Here is a 22,500-nt window from a genome sequence, read left to right as displayed (position 1 = left end):
GTTGCCAGCAAGTTCACTTTTTCCAGGACACGTAACAGTGAACCACTCAACGGGAACACCCAAAAGCAGACGGTTACACTAACAGACCTGAAGGGAGAACTCTGCATCTGTTAAACCCACTGCTCTCCACCCCACACTGGGGATCCTCTCAGCTGGAATGGCGTCATCGCCAAGCGAGCTCTACTGGAGAGAGAGAGAGATGATACGCTGCTAATGAGTCGATGAAGCGCGAGAAACATGCGCGGACCTCACATCCGGTTTCCGGTTCCTGTTTACGAGGGGGAGGAGAAATAGGAAGGCGACTGCGTGATAGATTCTTCTAATTGGGATTTTTTGGGGCCTGATGTGCGTGTAAATTGGAGTGATTCTCTCTCTGTCTCTGTCTTTCTGTCTCTCTCTTTCTCAGTCTCTCTCTCTATCTCTATCTCTTTCTGTTTCTCGCTCTCTCTCTATCTCCCTCCCTCTCTCTCTCTCTCTCTCTCTCGCTTTCTCTCTCTGTATCTCTCTCTTTCTCTCTCTCGCACACACACACACACGGACACACAAACCACCACCACCACCACCACCACCCACACACACAAACACACACGGACACGCGCGCACACACACACACACACACACACCACCACCGCTACCACCACCACCACCACCACCACTACCACCACACACACACAGACACAGACACACACACACACACACACACACACACACACACACCACCACCACCACCACCACCACTACCACCACACACACACACACACACACACACACACACACACGTGCGGACCCAACGCTTATCAGGCCTTTTCCTCGAAATGAATAAAAAGGTCAGAAGAAGGGAAAGTGCTGTGCCCACAAGCAGCGGTGAAAACACACACTCCACACTCTCCGATTCCCCCGTGCACATGTTGATGGAAGTGGTTTTTCGTGAAACTCGTTATCTCACCACACCCTTCGCCATATGTTCCCCTCAAACTGTCCGTCTGTCTCTGTCTCTCTGTCTTTCCGTGTTGTTGTTTTTTCTCCCTCCCAACATCATATCTTCTCTCTCACTGTCCGTCTCTGTCTCTCTGTTGCTGTCTCTTCACCTTCTCTCTCTCCCTCCCTACACCATGTGTTCTCTCGCTCTCTTAATCCGTCTCTCTGTCTCTGAAGCTGTCTTCCCTTCTCTCCCTCCCAACATCATATCTTCTCTCTCACTGTCCGTCTCTGTCTCTCTGTTGCTGTCTCTTCACCTTCTCTCTCTCTCCCGCCCTACACCATGTGTTCTCTCGCTCTCTTAATCCGTCTCTCTGTCTCTGAAGCGGTCTTCCCTTCTCTCCCTCCCAACATCATATCTTCTCTCTCACTGTCCGTCTCTGTCTCTCTGTTGCTGTCTCTTCACCTTCTCTCTCTCTCCCTCCCTACACCATGTGTTCTCTCGCTCTCTTAATCCGTCTGTCTCTGTAGCTGGGTCTTCTTTTCTCTTCCACCCAGCATCATATATTCTCTCGTACTGTCCGTCCGTATCTGTCTCTTTGTCTGTCTCCATGTCTTCACGTTCTCTCTACCTCCCGACATCAGATGTTCCCTCACTGACATACACACTGTCCTCGTCCATGTTTAGTTCTCTGTCTCCTTGTCTTCCCCCTCTCTCCCTCCCAGCGTCTCTGTCTTTCTGTCTCTATGTCTTCAGCTTTTCTCTCCACCCCCCAAAAAACCATATGTTCGCTCACTGACACTGACACTATCCGTCTCTATGTTTCTGTCTCTGTCTTTCCCTTCTCTCTCCCTCCCTACACCAGATGTTCGCTCAGTGACACTGTCTCTATGTCTCTGTGTCTATGTCTTTCCTTCTTTCCCTCCCAACATCATATCTTTCCTGACAAAGTCCGTCTCTGTCTCTGTCTTCACTCCCAAAACCATATGTTCCCTCACTGACACTGACACTGTCCGGCTCTGTGTTTCTGTCTCTGTCTCCATGTCTTTCCCTCTCTGTCCCTTTCAACACTATCCGTCTCTATGTTTCTGTCTCTGTCTCCATGTCTTTCCCTCTCTGTCCCTTTCAGCACTATCCGTCTCTATGTTTCTGTCTCTGTCTCCATGTCTTTCCCTCTCTGTCCCTTTCAGCACTAACCGTCTCTATGTTTCTGTCTCTGTCTCCATGTTTCTGTCTCTGTCTTTACCTTCTCTCTCCATCCCAACACCAGATGTTCGCTCAGTGACACTGTCTATGTCTCAGTCTCTGTGTCTTTCCTTCTTTCCCTCACAACATCATATCTCTCCTGACAAAGTCCGTTCTGTCTCTGTGTCTTCACTCCCAAACCATATGTTCCCTCACTAACACTGACACTATCCGTCTCTATGTTTCTGTCTCTGTCTCCATGTCTTTCCCTCTCTGTCCATTTCAGCACTGTCCGTCTCTATGTCTCTGTCTCTGTCTTTACCTTCTCTCTCCCTCCCTACACCAGATGTTCGCTCAGTGACATTGTCTCTATGTCTCTGTCTCTATGTCTTTCCTTGTTTCCCTCCCAACATCATACCTTTCCTGATAGTGTCCGTTTCTATATCTGTCTCTGTGTCTCTACTCTCTCCCAACATCATTAAAAATTTCTTCCCTCACACTGTCTCTATGTCTTCACTAACAAAAGCATATGTTTCCCCACTTACATTGACACAGTCCGTCTGTATGTATCTGTCTCTGTCTCTGTCATGATGTCTTTCCTTCTGTGTCCCATCCAACACCATGATTATGTTCCCACATTGACGCTGTCCGTCTCTATGTCTCTGTCTCTGTCTTGATGTCTTTCCTTCTGTGTCCCTTCCAACACCATGATTATGTTCCCACATTGACCCTGTCTGTCTCTATGTGTCTGTCTCTGTCTCTGTCTTGATGTCTTTCCTTCTGTGACCCTTCCAACACCATGATTATGTTCCCACATTGACGCTGTCTGTCTCTATGTTTCTGTCTCTGTCTCTGTCTTGATGTCTTTCCTACTTTGTCCCTTCCAACACCATGATTATGTTCCCACATTGACGCTGTCTGTCTCTATGTCTCTGTCTCTGTCTTGATGTCTTTCCTTCTGTGTCCCTTCCAACACCATGATTATGTTCCCACATTGACGCTGTCTGTCTCAATGTCTCTGTCTCTGTCTTGATGTCTTTCCTACTTTGTCCCTTCCAACACCATGATTATGTTCCCACATTGACGCTGTCTGTCTCTATGTATCTGTCTCTGTCTCTATGCCTTTCCTTCTCTCTACCAACGCCGTAATGTTCTCTCGCTGACACTCTCCGTCTCCCTGTCTCTATCTCTGTCTCTATGTCTTTCCTTCTCTCCCCCTTCCAGCACCGTATATTCCCTCATTAACACTATCTGTCTCTATGCTTCTGTCTCTGTCTCTGTGTCTTTCCTTCTCTCTCCCGAAACTATAATGTTCTTTCACTGTCACTGCCCGTCTCTCTGTCTCTGTCTTTCCTTCTCTCTCCCTTCCAACACCATAATTATGTTCCGTTATCGACACTGTCTATGTCTCTGTCTCTCTGTCTTTCCTTCCCTTCTCCCCAAGACCATACGTCCCCTCACTGTCGTTATGTCTCTGTGTCTCTGTCTCTATTTCCTTCCTTCTCTCTCAGTCGCTGTCTGCCTCCCTATTACCCCACCCCCCACCGCTCTGTGTCCTACTTCACTTTCTCACTGACTTCCTTATACATGTAAATGATTTTTTCGTGAAAGTCGTTTCTGCACCACACCTCAAACCACGTGATACTGATACTGATACTGATACTGTCTCTGTCTGTCTGTATGTCTGTCTGTCTCTCTGTCCTTCTACCTGTCTTTCTCTGTGCCTGTTTCCGTTTCTCTCTGTCTCTGTCTCTGTGTGTGTGTGTGTGTGTGTGTGTGTGTGTGTGTGTGTGTGTGTGTGTGTGTGTGTGTGTGTGTGTGTGTGCCTTACCCTGTCTCTGTCTGTTGTTCTCTCTCTCTCTCTCTCTCTCTCTCTCTCTCTCTCTCTCTCTCTCTCTCTCTCTCTCTCTCTCTCTCTGTCCTGTCTCTCTGTTTGCTTGTTTCCGTTTCTCTCGGCCTCGGTCACGGTCTCGGTCTCACTCTCTCTCTCTCTCTGTCTGTCTGTCTCTCTCTCTCTGCCTCTCTCTGTGTCTCTGTCTGTCTGTCTGTCTCTCTGTCTTACCCTGTCTCTGTCTGTCAGTCACTGTGTGTGTGTGTGTGTGTGTGTGTGTGTGTGTGTGTGTGTCACTTCTCCCTTTTTGTTCCACTGTCCTTCTCCTCCTTCTCTTCTTCTTCTTCCCTCTCCCCCACCCTCTTCTTCATCCCTTCTCCCCCTCCCACCCCCACCAAACTGCATCTGCACACACTCCCTCCCCCTTCCCCTTCCTGCAGGTCCCACCACCTCCACCACCGCCGCCACTGTGGCGCCAGAGAGAAGAGAAAAGAAAACCCAGCACGGACATTGAAAGTGGAAGTCATTTTGCCGGTTTCACACCTGCCTCTCCCTTCTCTCCCTCCTCTCCCTCCTCTCCCGTCTCTCCCTCCTCTCCCCCCCCCCGCCCCCCTTGGGATTTGAGTGCAAACCCCGTTGTCTGTCTGTCCTGTCCCGTAGTTCTGGGATCTCACCCGACAGTCAGTGCAGCAGGGTGGAGCGGTGGTGGTGGTGGTGGCCCAGGTGGGTAGATGGACGGTCCGGGCAAGGAAGGAAGGAAGTCAGTCAGAGGGGGTTCCGCGTTCGATTCACCCCTGGCCCTGCTGGGATGGTTTTTTTGTTGTTTGTTGTTGTTGTTGTTGTTTTTCATCCCCTGATCGTGCCCCACCCTCTCCCTGTGTCTCTCTCTTTGTCTCTTTGCGTCTCTCTGTCTCTGTGTGTGTCTCTCTTTGTCTCTCTGTCTGTGTGTGTCTCTCTTTGTCTCTCTGTCTCTGTGTGTCTCTCTTTGTCTCTCTGTCTCTGTGTGTGTCTCTCTTTGTCTCTCTGTCTCTCTCTCTGTCTCTGTGTGTGTCTCTCTTTGTCTCTCTGTCTGTGTGTGTGTGTGTCTCTTTGTCTCTCTGTCTGTGTGTGTGTGTGTGTGTCTCTTTGTCTCTCTGTCTGTGTGTGTGTCTCTCTTTGTCTCTGTCTCTGTGTGTGTCTCTCTTTGTCTCTCTGTCTGTGTGTGTGTCTCTTTGCGTCTCTCTGTCTCTGTGTGTGTCTCTCTTTGTCTCTCTGTCTCTGTGTGTGTCTCTCTTTGTCTCTGTCTCTGTGTGTGTCTCTCTTTGTCTCTCTGTCTCTGTGTGTGTCTCTCTTTGTCTCTGTCTCTGTGTGTGTCTCTCTTTGTCTCTCTGTCTCTGTGTGTGTCTCTCTTTGTCTCTCTGTCTCTGTGTGTGTCTCTCTTTGTCTCTCTGTCTCTCTCTTTGTCTCTTTGCGTCTCTCTGTCTCTGTGTGTGTCTCTCTTTGTCTCTCTGTCTCTGTGTGTGTCTCTCTTTGTCTCTCTGTCTCTGTGTGTGTCTCTCTTTGTCTCTCTGTCTCTGTGTGTGTGTCTCTTTGTCTCTCTGTCTCTGTGTGTGTCTCTCTTTGTCTCTCTGTGTGTCTCTTTCTGTCTGTCTGTCTCTCTCTCTCTTTGTACCTCTGTCTCTCTTACTGACTCTCTGTATCTCTGTCTCTGTCTCTCTCTCTCTCTCTTTGTATCTCTGTCTCTCTTTGTACCACTGTCTCTCTCCCTCTCTCTGTGTTTGTGTCTCTCTTTTTACCTCCCTCTCTCTCTCTCTCTCTCTCTCTCTCTCTCTCTCTCTCTCCTCTCTCTCTCTCTCTCTCTCTCTCTCTCTCTCTCTCTCTCAACTCTGCTGAATAGTTTATGTACTACGGCTCTCTCGTCAGTTAAAAATTTGGTATATCTGATCTTTTGGTTCGTTATTTCACGGTACTGCAGTTTTAGGGGAGTGGGGGTGGGTATTTAGTATGTCCATTTTGCAAGAAAAGTTAGGAAGATGAAATGCATTTTGTTCTGTGTTGTCAGATGCTGAAACGTATTCGAGGAATTTTTTAGTCCTGACAATTACTAAAGACAACCCAGCATGCCAAAAGTGTGTTTGCTTTTAACGTGTATCGATTTGTAAGTAACGAGAAATTCATCCGAACGCGTTGAGCGCATTGGATTACGCTGCTGGTCAGGCATCTGCTTGGCAGATATGGTGTAGCGTATATGGATTTGACCTACTGAAACTGTAAATGAAACTGAAACATCCGAACGTCTGCATAAGTCATTAGAATACAGAGATAAAGCAACATCTTTGATACATTTTCTAAATGAATTCAAGGCTCCGGCGTTGGTTTGTTGACAATGGTTGAAAAATGTATTGTATTATATTGCATCACTCAACATATTTCTCTGTGTGAAATTCGGGTTGCTCTCCCCAGGGAGAGCGCGTCGCTACACTGAGAGCGCCACCCTTTTTTCTGCCTTTTCTGCCTGCAAGTGTATCTGTTTTCCGACGGGAAAGCGGATTTCTCTACGGAATTTTGCCCGGGACAACCATTTTGTTGCCGTGGGTTCTTTTACGTGCGCTAAGTGGCAGCTGCATGCGGGACCTCGGTTTATCGTCTCCTCCGAATGACTCGCGTCCAAAACCACCACTGAAGGTTGATTTGATTTGATATGAATACTTATATAAGGTCTAGTGGAGGGGGAGAAACCAGTGGCGACTGGGGATGGAACCAGTTCAGTCACGCCAACACGACGGCACACAAACATCCATGCACGGTTGGAAACGAAAGAGGAGAGTGGGGTGGGGTGGGGTGGGGTGGGGTGGAACCCATTTGACCCGTTGGAGGATTGGGAGTGGGGAATGGGGTGGCTGGGATAGATAAAGAAAAAAAAAATGCGGTGGGCCATATCTGGTCGGGAACTTACGAGTTGCGATGATATAAGAGAAGCATTGGGCCCGGAGCTGAATTGGTTTGCAGACAGGAGAGTAATAGAATATCTGTGTATATTGTATTAAGCACGTGCATCCTTTTTTCCCTTCGCACACATTTGTATGCCTTGGGAATGCTGTAAGTGCGTCTCTATGTCTCTGAGTCTCTCTCTCTCTCTCTCTCTCTCTCTCTCTCTCTCTCTCTCTCTCCCTCCCTCCCTCCCTCCCTCCCTCCTCCTCCTCCTTTCTTTCCCCTCCCTTCCCCGCCTCCCTCTCTATCTCTGTCTCTCACTCCCCCCTCTCTCACCCCTTTTTATGGCTTTCCCTCATTCTCAATAGTATCTGCCCTTTTTGCACCCTCTCTCTCCGTCTGTCTCCCCCCCCCTTCTTTCTAAAATGCCTAATATCTTTATCCTTGAGTAATAAAGTTTTTGATTCTTGAATCTTGAATCTCTCTGCTTTCATGATATTCCGCGTGATGAAAACAATGGCTGTGGGGTGTATACAGCATTTATCATTTCATAAAAGAATGACGACGAGGGATAAATCTTATAAAGCGCATTTCTCCGAAAAAAAAAATCAGGCATAACGTGCTGTATAAAAAAAAAAGAATAAAAAACAAACAAACAAACAAAACAAAGTGCATCCCTAATCGATACAAAAGAGAAACCATGAAAGTGAACAATTTCACAACACATTTAATAAAGATACGTATATGTATGTATACATCCCTTTACACACACACACACACACACACACACACACACACACACACACACACACACACACACACAGCTCATCCTATCCACCTAACACTTTGTAAAACAAACTCATGCACAGAGTCACACATCCGCACAGTGTCAGCTGCACCTCCTTCCTCTTCATTCCCTTTCACTTTTGAAAAGAAAATCAGGAGGTGATGCAAATGATTATTTGAAAATAAGTGTCATTTCGATATCAGTTGTGTCTGTCAAAAAGCCTGTCTCACTGTCTCACACTGTCTCAGTCTCTGTCTGTCAAAAAGCCTGTCTCACTCTGTCTCAGTCCCTGCCTGTCAAAAAGCCTGTCTCACTCTGTCTCACTCAGTCCCTACCTGTCAAAAAGCCTGTCTCACTCTGTCTCAGTCTCTGTCTGTCAAAAAGCCTGTCTCACTCTGTCTCAGTCCCTGCCTGTCAAAAAGCCTGTCTCACTGTCTCACTCAGTCCCTGTCTGTCAAAAAGCCTGTCACTCAGTCCCTGCCTGTCAAAAAGCCTGTCTCACTGTCTCACTCAGTCCCTGTCTGTCAAAAAGCCTGTCTCACTGTCTCACTCAGTCCCTGTCTGTCAAAAAGCCTGTCTCACTCTGTCTCAGTCCCTGCCTGTCAAAAAGCCTGTCTCACTGTTTCACTCAGTCCCTGCCTGTCAAAAAGCCTGTGTCACTGTCTCACTCAGTCCCTGCCTGTCAAAAAGCTTGTCTCACTGTCTCACTCTGTGTCAGTCTCTGTCTGTCAAAAAGCCTGTCTCACTCAGTCTCTGTCTGTCAAAAAGCCTGTCTCCCTCAGTCTCTGTCTGTCAAAAAGCCTGTCTCACTGTCTCACTCAGTCCCTGTCTGTCAAAAAGCCTGTCTCACTGTCTCACTCAGTCCCTGTCTGTCAAAAAGCCTGTCTCACTGTCTCACTCAGTCTCTGTCTGTCAAAAAGCCTGTCTCACTCAGTCCCTGTCTGTCAAAAAGCCTGTCTCACTGTCTCACTCAGTCTCAGTCTGAAAAAAAGCCTGTCTCACTGTCTCACTCAGTCTCTGTCTGTCAAAAAGCCTGTCTCACTGTCTCACTCAGTCTCTGTCTGTCAAAAAGCCTGTCTCACTGTCTCACTCAGTCTCTGTCTGTCAAAAAGCCTGTCTCACTCAGTCTCTGTCTGTCAAAAAGCCTGTCTCACTCTGTCTCAGTCTCTGTCTGTCAAAAAGCCTGTCTCACTCAGTCTCTGTCTGTCAAAAAGCCTGTCTCACTCTGTCTCATTCTCTGTCTGTCAAAAAGCCTGTCTCTGCTCTGTCTACCACTCTTTTTCTTTTCTTCCTTCTTTCTCCTCCTCCTTTTTAAAAAAAATACTTCTCTTTATTTTCTTTCTTTCATTATCATCCCCTCTCTCTGTTGTCACCGTGTCTCCACAGATTATGTTTTTTGTGTTGTGATGTCTTGAATTTCGATAGAATGATCTGAAGTTAGCTGTTGCTCCCCCACCTGCTTCATCTCATTTTTGACTGGTTCCCTCAAGAGCTCTCTTGTTTATGTGTGTGTGGTTCTGTTTCTTTGTTGTCCATAAATCCGCCAATATCTGGCCTGTAGAGGATTTATATTCGTTCCTTGTGGTTCCAGACCAGATGGATTTGCATATGGAGGAGGATTTGTGGCGTGACTCGAGTGTTTGCTTCCTCGGTCTCTCAATAGTTTCCCCTCTCTCTTGATTTAGTAATTGTCCCTTGTCTTTGACAATCTGTTCTCTGTGTCTGGATCTGCTGTGATTTTCTGCCTGTCTCTGTCTTTATCGGGGGTGGGGGGCGGTCTGTGTTTGTGTCTGTCTGTCTGTCTCTCAGTCAGTCTGTCTCTGTCACTCCTCCTCCTTCTCTTTCTACCAGTCTGACTTTGATGTTGACGTTTTCTCATTAATTAATCTCACGCTTACGTACGATTCTCTGTTGTTGTTGTTGCTTTAATAGTATGCCACACACGTTGCCATTGCTGTAGATTATCATCCCGCTTTTTTGTTTTGTTTTGTTGTTGTTTTTGTTTGTTTGTTTGTTTTGTTTTGTTGTTGTTGTTGTTTTTTGTTTTTGTTTTGTTTTTGTGTTTTTTTTGGGGGGGTTGTTTTTTTGTTTTGTTTTGTTGTTTTTTTGTGTGTTTTTTTTTTCTTGTTTGTTTGCTGTTGTTTTTGTTTTGCTAGAAAATTGTATATGAATCAGAGACTGAAAGAGAGAGAAGGAAGACACAGAGAGAGAGAGAGAGAGAGAGAGAGAGAGAGAGAGAGAACACAGATACACACACACACACACACACACACACACACACACACACACACACACACACACACACACACACAACACACACACACACACACACACACACACATATATATATATATATATATATATATATATATATATAGAGAGAGAGAGAGAGAGAGAGAGAGAGAGGGCGGAATCAGACAGATTTACTAGAGAGAGAGAGAGAAGGGGGATGTTTGTGAAGGATAATTATGTGGGTGATTAATCTCTTCTCTCGCCAGGAAACAGTTCTGCCAGTGATGAATGATGTTTTTCAGCCATTGTGACCTCTCTCTCTCTCTCTCTCTCTCTCTCTCTCTCTCTCTCTATATATATATATATATATATATATATATATGTGTGTGTGTGTGTGTGTGTGTGTGTGTGTGTGTGTACACATTCTTAAAGTCTGTCAAATGAACTCTACGAAGATTTTGTTATCATTTAAAAAAAAAATTCCCTCGATAACCTTATATATAAATAGTTCTCCCGCTCATGGTTTTTCAGATTTTTTTAGATAATTCATGCAGATGAAAATGATTTTTTTTTGTTTAGAAACAACAACCAAACAAACAAAAACCCACAAAAAGGAAACATATTCTGAACACAAGAATAGGAGTGAGAGAAGATCTGAATGATGTTAGTACGGTTCTCTTCTCTCTCTCTGTGTGTGTGTGTGTGTGTGTGTGTGTGTGTGTGTGTGTGTGTGTGTGTGTGTGTGTGTGTGTCTCTCTGTTTGTATGTCCGTCTGTCTCTCTGTCTCTGTCTCTGTCTCCCCTCCCCTTTCTCTCTCTCCTGTCTCACTATCTCTGTTTTTCTCTTTCTCTTTTTTTTCTCTCCTCCACTTTCCCTCTCTCTGTTTCTTCATGTTTGTGTCTGTTTTTCTATCTGTCTGTCTGTCTGTCCGTCTGTTGTCTGTCTGTGTCTCTATCATTCCCTTTCTCTCTCCCTTTCTTTCTCTCTCTCTTACTTTCTTTTTCTCTCCATGTGTTTCTCTGTCTGATTGTTGAAACATTCTTACCGTCCAGTCCTTTCGTTTAGGAGTCGTGCAAACCTCACATCCTCTGACAACGTCTTGAGTGACGAGAAAGAAATGATTCGTGAGAGGCATTGATCACACAGAGACGGAACTGATTCTAGACAGGATAATGAAATAATAATTCGCAATTTCTACATGTTTATTCATTTATTTATTTATTTATTTATTTATTTATTCAATCTTTCTGTTTTTTTCTCGTTTTGCATTTTCCCTCGTCCTCACCGTCTGCCAATGTCTGGCCTGAAGGAGGTTTATATTGGTCCCAAGTGCTGTTCGCTCGAACTGATCTGCATGTGCAGGAGATTTTGGCGACTGTCGTGTGTGTTTGTCTCCTTAATAGCTCATGTTTTCCTCCTTGACAATTGTTATCTCTTGTCATTGTTTGATGCTGTTGTTGTTCTTGTCTCCTTGCTCTATTTCTTCGTGTTCTTCTTCTTCTTCTTCTTCTTCTTCTTCTTCTTCTTCTTCTTCTATTTCTTCTTATTGTTTTTGTTGTTCTCCTTTTCTCCTTCTTCTTTTTGTTCCTGTTCTTCTCGTTCCTTTTCTTCTATTTCTTCTTTTTCTTTTTTTGTTTTGTTTTGTTTTTTGTAGCTGTTTTTGTTGTTGTTGTTGTTCTTCTTCTTTCTGTTCTTGTTCTTCTTGTTCTTTTTCTTCTTCTTCTTTTTTTTTTCTTTTTTTTAATTTATTTATTTATTTTTTTTTACAACTTTTCATTTACTGAATCAAGGCATGTGGAAAAAATAAGTTAACATCATTTTATCATTTGTTATTGAGTTTCATTGTTGGAGACTGATGTCAGGAAAAACTGACAGCCGCATCCAAATTTTGCACTTGCTTAACTGATGTTGAGTCACGTTACTGGGGAAAAAAAATATGGACGTTAAAATTGTCATCCATCTCTCTTTAAAAAAAAAAACAAAAAAAAAAACTATCTCTCTCTCTCTCCCCCCCCCCCCCCCCCCCCTTTCTTTTTCTTCTATTTCTTCTTATTGTTTTATTGTTGTAGTTGTGTATGTTGCTGTTTTTTGTAGTTGTTTTTGTTGTTGTTGTTCTTCTTCTTCTCCTTCTTCTAAAGAACGAAGAGATTAGTTAAGAATTAAGCAGACATATAAAGAAGAAAGCAAGTGAAAATGAATACACACACCCAGTAGTTATTCATCCAATGACTCGCCTAGATATCTAGTGCTTCGATGTTTGGAATGCAAAACATTCCGAAATACAGCATGTGCAACAGTTTAAATGCCATCTTATTTTGGATAGAATCTCTTATTTGATTGCTATGTACTCAACATTTTTTTAAATTTTATTCAAGAACAAGAAAACATACCTGGGTGTGAAACAGAGCTTGCCTGCAAACTACGGAAATTGAAATGATACACAAAAGGAACACAAGAAAAGACAACACAGAAACGTAGATTAGACTTGCAATATTCGTATAAGCATAATGCAAAAAAAATGACAAAGTGATCCATTTGATTTCATTACCTTTATATCTTTTCTGTTGTAGTTTACACATGTGGACATGAACATAGCAAACAACATAAATATCCGTGTTGCTTTGTCCGCCTTTCAGTAGCATATAAACCAGTCGCTGAAATAATGCCATTCTGTAGATGAGAGATTTCTCTATCTTGCTTTACGTATATACTGTTGTTGTTGTTGATGATGTTGGGTTTTTCCTTAGTATGAATTGGTGAGTGTCTAAACCATCATGTAGTGAATGAACAATTATCAAACAAAATCAAAATACGTGGTCGTTTCACTTTGAAACAACCCCCTTCTCCCCTACACACTTCTTCTTCTTCTCCTCCTCCTGCTCCTCCTGCTCCTCCTGCTCCTACTTCTTCTTCTTCTTCTTCTTCTTCTTCTTCTTCTTCTTCTTCTTCTTCTTCTTCTTCTTCCTCCTCCTCCTCCTCCCATCATCTGTGATGTTTGGATGACAATATCCCCACGGCCCACATCCGAGTCCTTCCCAACTCAGCCACACCCAGGTTCGCCTGCTGCAGTCCCGGTGTAGTATCCCAGATTGTCCCCCGCCTGGAAACGTCCCCGGGGGACAATTTGACCCCTGGAAATATCCCCCGGGGTCAATCTCGCCGTTCATAACGTCCCCTTCGGACATTTTCAGCGGCCAAAGTGTCCACCTTCTTGCGTTTTAGCCTCGTTCAGATTTGTCTCTCCTACCCTGAAAATGGCTAAAACGCAAGTCGTGGGACATTTTGGCCGCTGAAAATGTCCGCAGGGGACATTGTGAACGGTGAGAAAGACCCCCGGGAGACATTTCCAGCGGTCAAATTGCTCCCTAGGGACGTTTCCGATGTGGGCGACAATCTGGGATACTGCACCGGTACCAGCAGTCCACAGGGAACTATCAATGTTAGGTTGTCAGGAGGCCACACACTAGAGGAGACCTCGCGTTACTGTCGAGTCCCTTCGTTGGTATTCAGTGGTGCCTGTTCTGATTCAACAGGACAGCACATGGGGTAGGTAAATCGCAAACGATCCCAATCGAAGCGACCAGCTCGACGTGCACATCGCACATGTCGTATGATCGTCAAATGTAGCTCTTCTATTTTCTAAGGCTTTCGCCGATTGGTAGCACCGGGAAAAGTTCGCCCATTCCTTCTTTTCAAAGATTTTTTTTTTTTTTTGAAATACCAGGGGTGCCTGAGGGTAAATGCGAACGGACGAGTCTAATTGCGAACGATGGGTTTGGTACATGTGGACAATTAAAACAAAAGCAGGTCTTAAAGTCATTAGACATATTATTGAAACATCGCACCATACTGTTGTATTGTTGGTTTTCATCACACACACACACACACACACACACACACACCACACCACACCACACCACACCACACCACACCACACCACACACACACACACACACACACACACACACACACCACACCACACCACACCACACCACACACAAACACATCCTTTTTGAAAGCGCTGTGTAACTGTGCAATATCGTTCGCAAATAGACCCTATGGTCTAATTGCAAACGACATTATTTTGGAGATTCCTGTCAAAACTGACGTTCTGATCTGTCACCAATATGCTTTCTTAAATTCTCCCCGCGCTGGTAATGCACAATTAAATCAACATATCCAATCAAATCAGCTATATTAAACCGTGTCAGAGTTCAAGCCCTACTACAGGCTTCCCATGATTTTAGGATTGTGAGATCACGCTCGTTCACTTGGTCGGCAGTGGTGCGCGAAGAGAAGAAAGAGCACGGAAATGGCCAGAAATAGGTTGATGTTTGACTGGTTCTTGGAAATGAATTTTCCTAGAGGTATAAGAACGAAATAGAAGCAGACGTTAAAGTGTGAAATTTGTATGGTGAGAACGCTTCGAACGTGGGGCGGTACACGAACCGTCCGCAATTACACGCTTTTCCGAGTTTGGCCTTCCTCTGGCCTTCCTACCCTACTAACCCACATACTGACGTCAATGATCACTCAGTCGCACAGGCAGGCTGAGTGAGAGCGTCCCCCGCCTTGAGATCAGACCGCCATCACGTCCCTCCAACGACATTTTCCGTTATTCAGCGCAGTAGCCGGGTGGTTAAAGCGTTGGACGATCAATCTGAGGGTCCCGGATTCGAATCTCGGTAACGGCGCCTGATGGGTGAAGAAAGTGTGGAGATTTTTCCGATCTCCCAGGTCAACATATGTGCTGACCTGCGAGTTCTTGATCCCCCTCCCCCTTCCTCCCCATCGTGTGTACACGCATGCAGAAAATCACATACGCACATTAAAGATCCAGTAATCCATGTCAGTGTTCGGTGGGTTATGGAGACACGAAAATACCCAGCATGCTTCAACCACGACAGAATCATCGGCAGGTCGATGTTGGTCGTGTCATGGAAAGAAGAAGAAGAAGAAGAAAGACTGAATTCCATGGACTTTGGGACGCAGTGACTCACGCGCCACCAATACTATGTACTGCACTGAATGACTTTCGAATCGTGGTCGACCGTGATTCATTCTGAACAGTAGGAAAAGTAATCGGCTTAAGCAACTCTTCCGTATAATTTGGGACTGAAAAGATAGTACAGGGTTTATGACTTCGTTGTGAATAATGGAACAGCCAGGTCTGGGAGAGAATCGGCCAGTGGTGATGTTGGCTCGACACTTTAAATCAGGTTCTTTCACACTGTGTGTGTGAGGGGGTGGGGGTGGGGGGTGGGGGGTGTTTGAGTGAGTGTGTGTGTGTGTTTGAGTGAGTGTGTGTGTTTGGGTGTGAGTGTGTGTGTGTGTGTTTGAGTGAGTGTGTGTGTAGGGGGGTGTTTGAGTGTGTGTGTGTGTGTGTGTGTGTGTGTGTGTGTGTGTGTGTGTGTGTGTGTGTGTGTGTGTGTGTGTGTGTGTGTGTGTGTGTGTGTGTGTGTAGTGCAGTGCTATGCTGTGCTCAATGCGCTCTAAATATGAACAAATTAGCGTCCTTGAGAATTCGTCTGTCCATATGCAGATCAGACATATATCTTTGTATGTAACAAATTTAGACATTCTTCGTACATGTAATGTTCTTGATCTTGACCGTCGTTGAATCCAGCTGACTGGTGTTTGCTACGACGGGGTTCTGCATATAACCCAGAACGTTCTCTGTCTGTCTGTCTGTATGTCTGTTTCTCTCTCTCCCCCCCCTCTCTCTCTCTGTGTCTCTCTCTGTCTCTGCGTGTGTGTGTGTGTGTGTGTGTGTGTGTGTGTGTGTGTGTGTGTGTGAGTGTGTGTGTGTGTGTGTGTGTGTGTGTGTGTGTGTGTGTGTGTGTGTGTGTGTGTGTGTCCTATCCTAATCATCGCTTTTCCCGTGCTAACATTTTTCCCTTTTTCAGTTTTACTGCGATCATTAAAGTTTCATCTGGGCTTCTTTTTCTTTTTTTCCCCACAGTCTTCCTTTCCACATGACTGAGCGAAAGGTGAGTGCAGAAAGGTCATGCATAGCAATGGTTGTTCGACAACCATGACTGCTTCACGCCGAAGAAATCAGTTGAATTGTGTGTGTGTGTGTGTGTGTGTGTGTGTGTGTGTGTGTGTGTGTGTGTGTGTGTGTGTGTGTGTGTTTGACGACTGCTAATCAAAGTGCAAGGACTGGTTAACGATCGATCGAACAGAATACTCATCAACTTTCAGTCATCGGTAGGGATATGTTGCTAGGTAACGGAAAGTAAGGGTAGATATTTGGTCCGAACAGGATGTTTTTTCTTTTTTTTGGTCTGTTTTTTTTTTGTTTTTTTGTTTTTTTGTTTTTGTTTTTGATTAAAAAAAAACGATCTGAAGTTACCTAAAATTGCATTCACGATGTTAATTGTCTAAATAGAAGAAAGAGTAATTGTTTTATTTCGGAAGCAGGTGTTTGGTCATAGGAGCAAGAGTTTTGTCTTGATATGGAATGGGTTCCTAACTGGAACGTATTTTAGGTCTTAATTTTATCAAATATAAACAACCCTTGTTATCAGGATACGATCTGGGTCTTAATGGTCTTAGTGCAAACAGATCTTGTGGTCTGTGCAGGCAGAGAGTTTTCGTCTCATAGGAACAAGTTTATTATCATCATTTATGGACATAGTGTCTTGCCTTAATGAGGATATATTTCTGATCTTAATCCTTTTTCAAATGGTCTGAATCAGAATGACATAAAGAAGGCGGTGTTGGATGGTAAAACGCACAGAACTTCAAAATATACGCTTCTGCAAGACGTCTCAAAAAGGTAGGTAAATATCTGAGCACGTCACGAACACTGTGGTCGGACAGAAGATCACCCAAGCCATTGGACCCCACGATGACCTCCTAACCGAGATAACGAAGATGAAGAAAATAATGTTACGGACACGTCACAAGATCCGACGGTCTCTCAAAGACCATTCTGCAGGGCACCGTGCCAGGCCATGGGAAGAGAGGTAGACAAAAGAACGTGTGGCAGGACGACATCAAAGAATGGACAGACCTGGATTTCCCAGATTCACAGAGAGCTGCGAGAGACAGGAACCGACGGAGAGAACTGGTCTGGAAATGATCCGCGGTGCCCCGAGGCCCCTCCTGTGGGTTATGGGGCAGGTGAAGGTGAAGATGAGCAACGCTTTCATGTTGTGTGTACCCCCAGTGCAGAACAACGCAGGCAACAAACAGTCCAGCATGTCCATTCTTCAAAGAGATCGTGAGGAACAGACAAGACAGGCTGAGGAGAAGAAGGGTGGCTAAGAGTGCCTTCGCATCTTGCAGGTGAAAAGTTCAGACCAGCAGGTTGGCAGTGGATAATGCCTGACACCCGATGTTCAGACACAGAAGGGGGGGGGGGTGGCTAGAAATGTTATCACACCTTTCAGATGAAAAATTCAGAGACCAGGTTGGCAATGGATGTTATACCTGACACCCGATGTTCAGACTTAAGGCGGGTGGCCAGGAATGCCTTCACACCTTTCAGGTGAAAAGTTCAGAGACTAGCAGGTAGGCAATGGATACAATACCTGACACCCCAATGATCAGATTTAGGAGGAGGGTGGCTAGGAATGCCTTCACATCTTTCAGGTGAAAAGTTCAGCGACCAGCAGGTTGGCAATGGATACAATACCTGACACCCCAATGATCAGATTTAGGAGGAGGGTGGCTAGGAATGCCTTCACATCTTTCAGGTGAAAAGTTCAGCGACCAGCAGGTTGGCAGTGGATAATGGCTGACACCCGATGTTCACGGGCAGCCCCCCACCGCCCCACACCCCACACCCTTAACCCCCGTCCCCCTTTCCACGTCACTGGGCATGATGGCGAGGAAAAAAGCCAAGAGATCGTCCCTCGGACAACGAGATGGAAGGGAGGAGGTGTACCTGACTGTTGATGATAGCTTACAGATGTGAATCTCTCTCTCTCTCCTTTTCCCCCTCTCTCTCTCCCTTTTTCTGGTCATAGCACGCACGAAATAAACGTAAACCACATGCTGAATTCACTTTTATGAGCTTTCTTTCTTTTCTTCCCCCCCCCCCTCTCTCTCTCTCACTCACTCAATGGTCATTGCACAGAAGAAATAAACGTAAATGGCGTGCTGAGCTCATGTTCAAAATCTCTATGTCTCTGTCTCTCGCTTTCTGTTTCTCTGTCTGTCTGTGTCTGTCTCTCTCTCTCATTGTCTCATTTCTCTCTCTCTCGCCCTGTCAATTCCTCTCTCTCTCTCTCTCTCTCTCTGGTCATTGCACACACATAAAATTCACGTACACCACGTGCTGAAATTATGTTCAGAAGCTCTCTCCCTGTCTCTGTCACTCTATCCCTCTCTCTCTGTGTCAACTGTTATCACACACACACACACACACACACACAAAATAAACGTAAATCACGTGTTGAATCCATGTTCAGAATTAATCTCTCTCTCTCTCTCTCTCTCTCTCTCTCTCTCTCTCTCTGTCAACTCTTATCACACACACAAAATAAACGAAAATCACGTGTTGAATCCATGTTCAGAATTAATCTCTCTCTCTCTCTCTCTCTCTCTCTCTCTGTCAACTCTTATCACACACACAAAATGAACGAAAATCACGTGTTGAATCCATGTCCAGAATTAATATATATATATATATATCTGAATATAAGACCAACCAACCAACTTATCACACACACCCCTCCACACACACACACACACACACACACACATACACACACAATCAATCAATCTCATTGAAGCATTCATTCAAGCACCCTTCACTTTACACCAACAAGCAAATCAATCACAACCAGCTCGAGGCTTCAAAACCAGCTTGATGTCTTACATTCAAGGCACCATTACATTTATACGCCATTACATTTATACTTCAACGCGAGAAAGTACCAGGTGCCCTCTTTTTTTCACAGCCGGCTTTAGCCACATCAGACAGAGTTCTTTTTGTGTGTGGATGGAGGAGCTGCATAGTGATTGATTGATTACAAAGGCGTGGGCTGATTACTGATAAGACTTGCGTGCTCCAGTTTTCTTTTCAAGAGTGTGGTCCTCCATAAATGATGTGGCCATCTCATAATGAAAATGCCCCCACCCCCTCCCCCGCCACCTCCGCCGCCCCACCCTCACCCCCACGCACCCCTTAAAAAAAAAATCCCATAAATAGCGAAACAGATACAGGACGAAAGGGTGCTTTTTGATTATTACTTATGAAGTTTGTGGCAATGTGCACAATGTTTCCCCCTCAAGACGGAATGAGTAGTGATCCACAAGAAGGCATGGACATTCAGTCACTCCGCCAGTCACACAGAGGAGTGGAGAAGAAATGTGGATATCAGTGGGGGTTTTGTTTGTTTGCTTGGTTTTTGTTTGTGTGAAGAGGAACGGGAGATAGGGAGGGAGATGGGGAGGGTAACAAAAAAAAAAAGAGGGGAGAGAGAGAAAGGCAGATGGAGGGGGTTACTTGTTTTGTTTTCTTACATTCTTTTGATTGAATACATTTTGCGTGAACGCTTAAACCACAAAGATAGATTTCAAATTTCAAGCTAGCTGGCGTCTGTTACTGATGTCAAAAGCCATACTGTACCCGCACACCTTTGTTTCATACTTTCGATCTGTCTTCCTTCTTGATCTTTTTTTTTTTAAACATTTTTTTTTAATTCCATTTTGACAGGTTTACATTTTACAACGACAACATCTTAATGGACATTTATAAAGAAAAAACATAAAAAACCAACATAAATACTCTGATAGACAGAAAGAGCCAAGCAGCTGGATTATACATTGGTTGGTTATCATCATGGAGTATTATCATTCATTTCTTAAGACCGTACACAAGCTGTGAAGGAATACAAACTGTCAAGTATCTTAGAGCACGTTCACAGCACGTGAACACCACAATCATTTCTTACGAATATCAATAAAAAGAAAATAAATATGGGTGGTTAATTTTCGTTAATCATGAACAGGTTACTAATCTCAATTTGTGATCAATAATTTGTAAGGCAGCCATCTGGCAGAAAAATGCATGGTTAAAGTTAATATATGCATTATATTCTTCTATTCTATATCGAGTTTTTGATTTGTTAAAAAAAAAACCCTGATATTTGTGGAAAACTGTCCTCAATTTTACATTATAAGTAATACTTTGCAAACAATATTATAAAACACAAAACAGCATCAGTTGTTATTGTCACATCATGTCCAAATAACACAAGTGATATAAATTTCCTGCGTTTACACATCTCTCTTTTATCAAGTCCATTAAAGCGTTCCAAAACATTTGCACAAAAATTGCATTTCCAAAAAGCATGATCAGTACTGTCTTTGTGTTCTCTACAAAAACTACAGTTGTTATTATCAGAATACCAATTTCTTTTAAAACAATTTTTGTACATAAACATCGGTATATCCTTCTTGATCTTACTGCTCAGCTGCCGGTTCTGGAACACTGACAGTTCTTCAAAGAGAGAGAGAGAGAGAGAGAGAGAGAGAGAGAGAGAGAATCCCAGGGGGTAAGCGCTCCTTCTGCTATCTTGGCCAAGAGGTGTGGAACAAATTGCCCATATCAGTTCGTCATGTGGATTTCCCGATTTTAGTTTGAAAAGTCTCTGAAAACACCTGTTCCGTTCAGTCTGCCATCAAATGGTCTCTTCTGCTGGTTGTTTGTGGGCGTGTGCGGGTGTGTTTGCTTGTTTGTTGTTTTGTTTTGGTGTGTGTGTGTGTGTGTGTGTGTGTGTGTGTGTGTGTGTGTGTGTGTGTGTGTGTGTGTGTGTGTGCACGTGGAGGGCTAAAGACACCGGGGGGCCCGGGGGGCAGGAGGGAGTCATAAGGCCCACCCTCGTCCGCTGCCTACAGTGCAAGTCAGTGTCAAGCTTGCTTTCTTTATACTAATCATTGTCAGGGAGGTGGGCACTGGCCGAGGTGTACAGCCTGGGTGGCAGGCTCCTTATCCTGGCTTTCTGTCGCACAGGTGGGACACCGGTTTTCAGAGACAGAGAAGGGGGAGAGAGTGAGAGAGATGGGGGGGAATGATAGACAGAGGGAAGAATGGTGAGGCTTTAGATGAGGGTGAGGATGAGGGGAGAGGGAGAGAGAGAGAGACAGAGAGACGGAGAGAGGGACCGCACACACACACGCACACACACACACACACGCGCACGCACGCACACACACAGACACACACACACACACACACACACGCACGCACGCACACGCACGCACGCACGCATCCTTTTTCATTTTTTATGGCAGTAGTTTGGTCCATTCCCATAGCAGAACACGAAGAAAAAGAAACCCAGATTCATTCAAAAGAAAAAAAAAAAGGGAGAGAGGGGGGAAAAAAGGGAATGTACTTAGCCAAGCGTAATCAGTACAGAGGGTGGACCTAAAGCGGTGACTAATATAAAAGGGCACAGGACGCTGTACCTAAATGTTGGTGTATATAATCCAGCTGGAGAGCTGATTATCCTGTATTAAAGCCTCCAGTTAGGTGAGGTAGAGGGGAAGAAGGAGGCGCAGTGTAGTAAGGGGGAGGGCAAAAGTAGCATTGTGGTAGCTTTTCTTCTTTTTTTTTCTTTTTTTTTTTTGATGGGTGGGTGGGTGGTCTTTTTGTTTGGTTGGTTGCTTTTTCTGTTCTTTTATTTCTTTTTCTTTTTTTAGTTCCAGAAATTATAACCTGGGAAAAAAAAAGAAATACGACGTTGTCATCCGTGTGTCCGGTCACTCTCATATTGCCATCAAGGCAGCCAACAAGGTTTCTAGAAAGGGTGGGGCCGGGGCTTTTACTTTCTTGACTGCCCCTATTATGCTCTCTGGCCATGTTGAGCAGCAAACGAAGAACCGTACCACTCTTGTCTGTACTGGGGCCGGTCTCTGACTGGTACCTCAAGCATGCTTCAGGGTCCTGAGATGTCCTTCTGGGTTCGGGAAAGTCCGGCCATATCCCATTCCTGGTGTAAATCCAAGTGGCGGTGCACAGGGGTACAGGCCACTGTGGTGTATGTCTCTCCTGGCTTTTTTTTTTTCCACAAATGAATTTCTCTTGTTGAGATAATAAAGTATTCTGTATTCTATTGATCGAATGTCGGACCGAAAATGCAAGCATGTAGAAAGTAACCTTGTTTTTTTTTTTTATATATATATGTTTCTTATACCCCCGGGAACGGAGTATGGCTTCCTGCATGGCGGGGCACAAACGGTCATAGACGTAGAAGCCCACTCGTGTACATACGAGCCAACATGGGAGTTGCAGCCCACGAACGAAGAAGAAAAAGAAGATCTGTTTCTTATTATTTTAGCAAGAGTGGAGGGTGTTGCAAAAGATCATGGGCACAAACTTTAGATTAAGTAGTATTTTGGCATTTTGTTGGTTTCTTCTTCTTTCTTTTTTTTTAAAACATTATTTGATGAAAATATACAGAAAGACTGGGAAGGGAATAAGGAGGAGGAGGAGGAGGAGAAGAAGAAGAAGAAGAAGAAGAAGAAGAAGAAAGGAAGAGGAGGAGGAGGGGGAGAGACAGACTGACAGACAGACAGACAGTGAGCGAACGAACGAACGATCGATAATTAATTTTACCGTGGTAATACGAAAAGCACAATACCATCAATTTTCCCCCACCCAGCCCCGAGCAACGAAAT

At 44.7% G+C, this 22,500-nt stretch overlaps 1 protein-coding gene across 1 annotated transcript in view; it reads left to right on the top strand.

Annotated features, from left to right (window-relative positions):
• Positions 1 to 22,500, top strand: part of LOC143289096 (uncharacterized) — a 391,817-nt gene that overhangs the window by 78,276 nt on the left and 291,041 nt on the right. The gene's annotated exons all lie outside the window — the stretch shown is intronic.

This window comes from Babylonia areolata, chromosome 13 (genome assembly GCF_041734735.1).
Source record: "Babylonia areolata isolate BAREFJ2019XMU chromosome 13, ASM4173473v1, whole genome shotgun sequence".
NCBI lineage: Eukaryota > Metazoa > Mollusca > Gastropoda > Neogastropoda > Buccinidae > Babylonia > Babylonia areolata.
This window is presented reverse-complemented; position numbering and strand designations above follow the sequence as displayed.